Raw genomic sequence first — 9,396 nt, forward strand, 5'->3', positions numbered from 1 at the left:
ACACATGGACCTGAGGGAGCCAAGCTTGAGTACTCCAGGCAAGGGCTGGAAGCTCATTGGACTGGAGTCAGGTACTGATGAGCTCAGGACACACTACAGGATGGAAATAAAACAGGATCCTATAAATAATGACTTCCCTCATCACTTTCTTTCCTCTCCAAAGCAGGTCAATTCTTTGCATTAAGGTGAATCTTGGTTCTCCTGATCTTCCCCTGCTGCTTCCCTAAAGTTCCTCAGGTTCCTTTGTTTCATCTTATTCTTCCCTCTCAGCCCTGCCTGATGCTTGTTTCTTCTGGTGCAACTTGGAGATGTTTCCCATCAAGCCTGAGGTTCCTGCTGTTCACAGGAGTGAGTGATGGCCCTCCTACCCCGTTTGGGTGTCTGGACCCAGCATGACCTGCAGGAGGTAAGTGTGCCTAACCTGGGGAGGGTTTTCACAGGCTGAGGGTTTGGAAAAAATTAGATGCATGTCAGTGGTGATGCCAGAAGTCTCCTACCCAACAAAACACTGTGCAAATATCTTCTATGTGAATACGATCTTTTTCTCAAATCCTGCTAACATTAGTAATTTCCAAATGAAAGATCACACGATTTACTTCTTTTAAGTATGGATAAGAGGTACATTCCCTAGCCTGTTCCTTGGCAGTGGTGGAGCTGTTTTGCCTGAGACAAACAATACAAAATAATCCCAGACAACCCCCTCCAAACCACAAAAATCCCGAACCAAAATCAACTCCCAACAAGACTAAACTAGCCTGAAGTAGGCACTCAGGGAAGATTTCAGCTCACCCACTTTTGGCAGTGCCATAAGAGAAGGCAGGATCTTGTGCCAGGAAACACCAAGCAACTTGAATGTGAGGCGGGCTGCCCGTCTTGCCCGCTGTGGCTGACCTGGACACTCAACACCCCATCTCGGCTGTGTTGGCTCGTGAAGCAGGTAGTCTATATTAGGAATTCCTGCTGGCAAGCTCACACCTGAAAAGCAGCTCCAGCAACTTTTTTTTTTATTTTTTTTTTTTTAAATGCAAAGCAGTATGAAGTATGTGAAGCAGTAAGGACTACATGAGGCCGCTTGGGTAATCATTGTGCAGAGACATAGTACCTGCTTTCTAAAACAATAGTCTCCTGGGACATTGATTCACTGCTAGTTGAAAAGATAAACTGACTCTTGGGTTTATTAGGAAATGAAGGCTAAAGCTTCAGCAATGCTATTATAGAAACCCACACTGAGCATTTCTCTTGAATACCTGGTGTGTGGTTCTAGTCCCATCTCTCAAAGATGGCATAGCAGAATTTGAAAAGGTGCTGAAAGGGCCAACGAAGCTGGCTGGATGTGTAATACAGCTTCCCTACTGCAGAAGATGACCTAAATCTCCACAGTCTGGAAGGAAAGAGGACTGAGAGGAGAAATTGGAGAGGTTCCAAAATCATTAAGTGAATGAAAAAGGTAAATAAGGAGTAATTAATGACACTGTGTCGTAACACAAGGATTAGAAAGCTTCAGGTAGAGTTATCAGATAGCAAGTTTAAAGCACAGAAGAGACAGTATTTTTCTCCCATAGCACACCATTAAACAGTGGGATGCCGTAGAATGCTGTGAAAGCTAAAAGACGGAATTAGTTCAAAAACAATTCAACTAATGGAAGAAAGGCTATCAAGGCTAATAAACACAGAGCTGCAGATACATTCTTTGACTAGAAACCTCTGTGCTGCCAGCTGCTAGAAGCCAGAAGAGCGCACCAGGAGAAGCAATACCATATGTTCGGTCTAGTCTTTGATTTTTTTGTTTGTTTGTTCTTTTTCTGTTAACTCCTAACCTTTCTCAGAAACTAAAGGCTGAGTGACATTACATATGTGGTTGTTCTTCTACTAACAGTGCAGCAACTGTGGAAATGCACCATCTATCATTTGAGGCAACTGGAAAAGCAATGTGGCCAAGATGAGGTTCTCTGGGCTGGAAGTTCATGAACACAGCACCAGCAGAGCTACATCAGGGATCAATTTTTACTGTTCATTTTCAACAGCAAATAACTGCTTGGAACACTAGTCCTTTCCAGCTAGGTTTGGTGGATTGTGCTTTCTTAGAAAGTTTGCAGTCTATAAAATAGCCATAAGAATGACAAGTACAAAGTATGTTTTTGCTGAATGCTAGTCTTCTCTTTTCATAAAAAAATATGAAATTTCAGTAATATGCAGCATATTTAAAGTTATGTTATAAAGTTGCCTCAAAACCACTTCTTAGGAAACAATAATTCTTTGGGAAAAGTGCCAGCTGAGAATTAATACTGATAAAATCCACATTTTTCTTCCTGGGGATTCTCATGGGAAATGTCTAGTTTGTTATTTCAAATTATTTTCAGAAAATTTGCTACCAGTTTCAAGTGTTTCAGAAAAAGATTAAGTGAAAGGATAGGTGACAGCAATAAATACAAAGCAAGAGTCGGGAACTCTATGTCACTGAGCTTGTCACGTATGGTTTGAATGCTCCTGAGAAGTTATCTGGTGATCTATTAGTTTTTAAGCCAGCTACCAGGTTGCAGGAGTAAGTCTCCCAGTTCAAATCAACTTCAAGGTGGATGAGTTAAGAATGTTCCTGGAAAATAAAAGAGAGAAAAAAAAATCTCCAAAGGTATCTTTTTTCCTTTTAATACACTGCCAACAGGAAGAATTAGTTAACAGGGACTGGAAAGCCAGGACTTGGGCCTCAGACATAGCAGCAGGAAAGTTAAAACGTGCAATTCTGCCACTAATGAACCTAAGACAATTGGCAAGTCATTATCTCCTGACAGAGAAGCTGTAAAAGTGGTGTGAGGAAGAAGAGCTTGTGCTGCCTGCAGGACAGTTTTGGCTACTAATGAACCTGTATGAATAAAAGAACATCAAATTCAGGCCAAGAGTCCTTCTCATTTGTTTATTTCTTCCTGTAGGAATTGGAAGCTGCTCGGTACACTGCTGTCTGAGGCCTTCAGGTTTCATCCAGCACCATGCATCCTTCAAATAAATGAGCTCAAATTTATTGCCGATGGAAATGGGTAGCTTTAGACAACTGCATTTTTCAGATCCCCCATGTTGTGCCTCCTCTGCTGCCCACCACTACTTCATTGTGAGGTTGCTGATGATGCTGAAGTGATGCCTATGGCTGGGCATAGCTCCTTGCTTTTACCTCAGTGTTCCCCACAGTCGTTCTTCTCCACATGGCAGCCTGGGCAATTTCAATCCACTTCCTTGTTTCCCCAGCTGGGGGCAGCCTCATGACTTTGTGATACAAGTATGCTTCCTCCTAGAAAAGAAAGTCATATGGATTTTTTTTCCCTTTTCACTGACAATATGGATTCACAGCATCTTCCAGTTTAGGGCTAAGCTTTTCTGTTATTAGTAGCAGGTCTGTGTTGGCATTTTATTCATAACTGACTGCAATCTGTCATTCAGCTCTTTCATGTCTTCCTCAGCATCAGTGGTAGGACATCAGACTGGACTCAGATTTCAGACTGAGCTTTTGATACTAGCCCCCACACCATGGTTTTCCTCTGGCCTTTAAGAACACACCACCCCAAACTTCATCATCCCTTCTCCATCTACATTTACACATCATCTTGTCATTGCCTGATACAAGATTTTCCTTCCATCAGGCCACAGACCACTTACTCTCCAAATGCCCTCTGTTCATTTCACCAAGTCCTCATAATTTCTGACTGTTTTTCCCATTTCTCTAGCTATTATGGGCAGCCTGGTATAAAGCATCCCCAGTTCTATTTTTAAGAGGAAGGCAAAGTTCTTCCGTGGTTAATGTGTTGCCTTGGTTTAGCACTTTTACATTAACCTACATTTGGTCCGCCATGAAGTGATGAACTGTCACTCCAGCTTCCCTAAATGTTACAAGATGGCTAGCCTGTATTGCCCAGTGGAAAGCAGCAGAGACGGTGAAGCCTGTCCTGGAATTAGGCTGGATTTTATATATAATAAGATGAAAGTTTTTACTGACCTTCATCAGGCATTTCAGCATTGGTTCCATCCTTGACAGGGCAGAGAACGTACGCTTACACCCAAGAGATGCAACATTCAATATTCAGTGTGTAGGGGAATAGTGGATTCAGCTTTGTTTCCTGAAGCACAAGCTTGCATGGAACAGCTGTTTATTTCCAGTGATAAAGAGGGAAGAACTCCTCATTTCTCAGAGCTTTTGGAAAGAAAGAACGTGGTGAGAGAGGGAAGAAATTATGGAGACAAAGTAGTCAGAAAAACTTGTTTCCCACCCAAATAAAATATGTAGGCATAGTATAGTTTTCCTAAAAGAACCTGATATTAAAAATGTTATCATTGCTGGGAAAGGAAGCATTTTGCCTTCTCATCTCAACTTGGTTTCAGCAGATAGGCAGAACTAAAACTGCCTTGCACAGCTCACCGAAGATGAATTTGCTTATCTTAAAACTGTTGTTTTCCAACTGGATCTCAAATCCTGACCATATGAAGGCAGCTGCGTATGCAGTGAAGGAGAGCATTCACAGAGCTGTGATGTGAGCTGTGGCTGTGAGATGTGTTGAAGCCAATTGAACTTTGGTTCCTGAGTTCGGGAAAAAAGTTTCATGGATGGCCTGGGGATTGTGTATGCTTGGTGCTTCATAAAAAGGGCTCATTTATTAAGGACGTTCAAAGTAGAGTCCCATGATGGGCTGGCTGATTGAAAGACAGAACAAAGAGGTGAAGTTTATACAGTTTGTGGATGACACCAAGTTTGTGCTGCCTGGCTACGAACATCCATCTCTGGAAGCGAAGAGCATGAGGCTGGAACTCATGGTAGGACTCACAAGCCAGGCTCCAGCAAGCAGCAGTAGTCACATGCAGATGTTGGTTTCCCAGCCCAGGCACACCACGCACCATTAACAATGCCAGGGACCATTCCCAGGAGACAAAACTTGCTAATTCTGTTCTTAAACAATTTTATTCAAATTGTTGAACAATCACGAAGTATTGTTAAATTGTTAGCATAGAGTATCTGCCAAAGAGTATCTTCCAAAGAGCTCCTGCCCCAGAGACCACTTCCAGAAGGCAACCCGGGTATAGGACCATTCTTTGGTGGGTAGGAGAGGTTAAGTATACAGTCGTGGAGCACACTTAGTGCCAGGGAGCACAGTGAATTTACTTGTACAGACCTACAGCTTGTACAGAGGAGAAGGTAACAGAGCTTGATTTGAGAGCTCCTGAATAACCTATTTGAGAACCATTTGGTTTCAAAAAGGGGGTTTGCCAAGCCTAATGCCTGCAGCAGTGCTCTGGATGGTACCAACCCATGAAGGGCTGCAGTCAGTCTACTGCTGCCCTGTCAAAAACTCACATGAATAAGCAAACAGCTGTTCTTTTAAGGAGAAGGAAGTGAAATCACACATTACAAACCCTGTTTTTGATAAAGATTTTTTTTGCTGTTGAGTTAAAACATCCACACAGACAATTCTTTTGGGTTGTAAACATTTGCTTCTGGTAGATTAACTAGGTTGTTTCTTTATTTGTTGTGCTGATACTTGAGAAAACGAAAGTGGAAGCAAGTAAAAACCGAAGAGAAACAGCTGAGCTCGTGCTCACAGTCCGAAGTAAGTAAATCAAAAGCAAATAAACAGCACAGATAGTGTAATTGATGATTACAAGACTATGTAGGATTATTCCAAAACATGAAATGAAATGAGCTGCTTTCTCACTCTGACTTTTGCTTATGCTGTTCTTGTTTAAATGTCGTTGAAATAACAGTGTGCAAAGAAATATAAACTGCAAACACAGCATTTTAATAAACACAAAGTGAAATAAAACAAGCCAGAACAGATCTGTTGGCTCTTGCAGTTTTTTGTTTGCAAGATGGGGAGGTTGGGGGCATGCAGGGAGGGTATTATTTCTTGCACATGTTTGCCTGCTGCTGATTAACAGAGACGATGTTAAAAACTTTCTGTGACACATTACAGGCTATAATCTTCAAATTTAGGGCCTTGTACTGCTCTCAATCTAGTCACACAATCCCCATTAAGGAGTGCAGAAAGCCCTGAGGAGTTTGTATAATAGGCTTTAATAGCATCTAAGAAACAAAAATCTTCTTAATTGTGCCCAAACAGTCTTTTCTCACATTTTGCAAAAGGACTTTTGGTACTAATGTATTTTGCAATCATATAATCTGTTGTTCTTTGAGAGTGCTCATGTAAACATGGGCTTAAAAAAAGATCTAATTAATAGATCTGATCAGCTGACTAGTCAGATATAGTGGAAAAATGTTAAAAAACTCCCAAATGTGAAGAAAGCTGAGTGACATCCTTCCCTCCTCTCCAGCAAATTAGCCATACACCCACCACTTTCCCTGCCACTTGCTCCCCTGTTTGACAGTGCCTTGGTTAACAGCAGCACCTCCAAACTCACTTTACTCAGTTTCACTTCTGCTTTGCCCAGCCAAAATCCCCATGAACTTCTGAGCTGAAGGTCCTGCTTCAAATCCCAAAGGACTGAGTCTTTTCCAGCCTGTGGGCAAACAGCTGCACCTGTGGTGGTTCCCCTTTCCGTAATCACAGATGTTACAAGTGCAACTGCCCTGTGCTGGTGCAGGCAGAGGGGCCTCATAGATTAAAAGAGGGAGACATCTTCTTTCTAAGCAAAATCACTGCCAAGCATGAGGTGGTGGGGCCCAGGGCCTGTGGCATGGCAGTCCCAGGGCCATGCCACCCCAGCCTCATCCCCCGCCGCTGCCTCCATCCTCCCCTCTGAGCAAGCTCCTGCCTGGCGTTTTAGAAAATTAATGCTAAGTAGAAAATGATGAAAGCATATTAACTGTAAATTACCTGACTAATCATATTCTCTCTCTTGGGATCAACGATACTTCCGAGCCTGCAACTTAGTCATCCTTGCAGGCAAGCTCTCCCCATTTCCCAGTTTTGTTCGTCAGGTTCATCCAGAATATTTGCTAATTTCTTTGTTTTCCTTCAAGCTAGCAGTTCAGACCTGCTAGGCACTCAGCTCTCCAAGCACTCTCCGGGAGAGTAATTAAGCACATGCTTGACTTTAAGCATATGAAGCTGATGGCAATTAGAAAAAGGGCAGGCTCTAGAGCACTCTCTATTTTTGCTGGCAATTTCTTAGGTAGGTGGGATGAACTGTCCTCTGGAGATGTTTGCCTCTGTCCATTGACTTATGAGGAAATCCTGACAGCTTGTACACCACTAAGAGTGTGAATATGCCAGCCAAGGCATAGCATGTGCATCCCTTGAGTGGGGTGTTTTGACCCACACGGAAGATAAGTCAAACACTATTTTTAGCATCCTTTATTGATTCCTGTATAATTTCCCTTGCTCTTCCTGTGGAAGTTCCTTCCTTTCCAGTAACACCAGCATTTGAAGTAGCACATCAATCCCTATTATGTGTCAAACCTCACTTTTTTTTCCAAGCCTCAGCATGATGCGGAAACTCTTAAACACAAAGTCTTCCTGTAATTTAAACACCCAACTGTATGTGTAATTCAAATAAGATGTGGTGAGTACTAATGAAGTTACCTCCAGGCTCAGCAGATAGTACAGCTTTCTGGATTATTCATGGGAGGGTTGATATAGAGCAACAAAATACTTTATCTTTCCAGACAAAAGAAGGAATAGCTCAATGCAGGATAAAGTCTAAATTACTTTGGCTCTGCTGACTCTGTAACATCCCTTTTGTGGTTCTAATTTATTCTGCTCTTCTGAAAATTGCCTGAAAAAAGTGATTATTCACAATTTTATTATACTTGCTCTCAAGCAAGCTGGCTCTCCAGCCCCCTGAAACCTCTTGGAGAAGTCACTGCTTTTGAAACACTTCCACCACCAAAAGGACTGGTGTCCTCTACAGAGGGAGTCTGTCTGCTAGATATGAAAATCAGATTTAAAGGTGAAAATTAAGCATCAAGTACCAGCACCTACTGTGTCTCAATAAACAAAATCGGGCCATGTGAGATGAAGAGTATACAAGCATTTTCACCACCAGAAGCGGTACATGTTACATCAGAGCTTTTTAGACTAATATCTGTATATGCGTGTTTATCCATAAAGCGCAGAGCAAAGAAAGTGCTATGCAGTTTGCTCATTAACTATTTTCTCTTCCTGCATTTGGTATCAGCATGCCAGCCTTTGTCCCAGGCTGTAGCAAACACTATCAGTTTTGGATGACAGCAGACAGAAAGGACCTTGAACATTTTCATATTGTAAGGACAAATAGCAGGAACCTCTATTGCTTCCACCAAAGGTCTTAGGACCACATCTTTAAGAAGAATCCAGCCCTATAAAAATGCCAATGGACATTCAATGTGACTGCAAAAAAAAGCTGAGCTGGGTTCTTTGCTTGTAGTATGTGTAAAATATTTGGGCCTAATCTGTTAAAGCTACATGCTAAACTCTTATTGATGAAACTGTGAGCAAAGCCATTGAATAGAACTGCACTGAAGCACAGGGATCCGCCACCTCCTCAAGATTCACAATCTACCACATGTGTGTGCATCAGAGGGAGACAGATGAGCAGGGGAAGATGTAGCTATTTTTGCTGCAGGTGTTTAGCAGGGAAGCCAGCTACAGAGTGTGATGCTCTGAATGCATGGCTCTTTCACGCTGTGCGAAATCCTCCCATATGTTGCTGTATTTGTGAAATGAAGGGGTTAATCAAAGCAAGGATGCTTGTGACTCTGCTGTGCTTCCCAACAAATACTGCTTTTTGACCCGCCTAGGTAAGGGCATCCCAGGTCCTTGCAGAGCTGCTAGGTGAAACAAGGGGCTTCTTTTGGCCTCCCATTGCCTAGGTTTGGTGACACAGGCTTGGAGCCAATACACATCAAAGAAAGGAAAGGGGGTATTTTTTTACTCCTGAGGATATCATGACAGCCAGCAGAGTATGGGAAAGCTTTTCTTTAAAGCTGTTTTCTGTCCACTTCAGGTGAGTTCTGTGAACACCAAAAGGCTTTGAAGTAGCCTTGAAATATTTAGTCAATGGGGACAAACTGATACACTTGATGTCACAAAAAAGTATTCTGTCCTTGTACGTAGGTGACCAGTTTGGGTTTTGAATGCCAAGACCAGATGCTTAACAAATAATTCACAGGCTATGATATTTTTATCATTTTCTTCTAAGCTGTGGAAGGTTTTAAAAGCTTTATGAAACTGAAGTAAAAGCTAAACTCAACAACTGCTAAGCAACTTGCTCAAAAATGTAGCTGTCTACCTTGCTTCACAGTTTTGAAATGCTTTAGATGAATGTTCTTGTGCAACACTATCCCCGGCTTCCACGGTGTGCATTAGGACTGTTATAAATAAGTTGTGAATTACATGGGCTTGACACGGTATTTATGAAAAGATCATATTTGCTCCTTTGAAATAGCCACCCAGCAGAAAGTCTGTCTCTTTTACAGAGGCA

General features: G+C 42.2%; 1 long non-coding RNA gene across 1 annotated transcript; it reads right to left on the reverse strand.

Annotated features, from left to right (window-relative positions):
* Nucleotides 1–2,660: 2,660 nt before the first annotated feature.
* LOC110364194 (uncharacterized) lies at nucleotides 2,661–6,972 on the reverse strand. The gene is made up of 3 exons (XR_002422801.2): nucleotides 6,810–6,972; nucleotides 3,983–4,177; nucleotides 2,661–3,280 (listed from the first exon to the last, which is right to left on the reverse strand). It is a non-coding gene; the product is annotated as an uncharacterized LOC110364194 (long non-coding RNA).
* Nucleotides 6,973–9,396: the final 2,424 nt, after the last annotated feature.

Source organism: Columba livia, chromosome 2 (genome assembly GCF_036013475.1).
Source record: "Columba livia isolate bColLiv1 breed racing homer chromosome 2, bColLiv1.pat.W.v2, whole genome shotgun sequence".
Lineage (NCBI taxonomy): Eukaryota > Metazoa > Chordata > Aves > Columbiformes > Columbidae > Columba > Columba livia.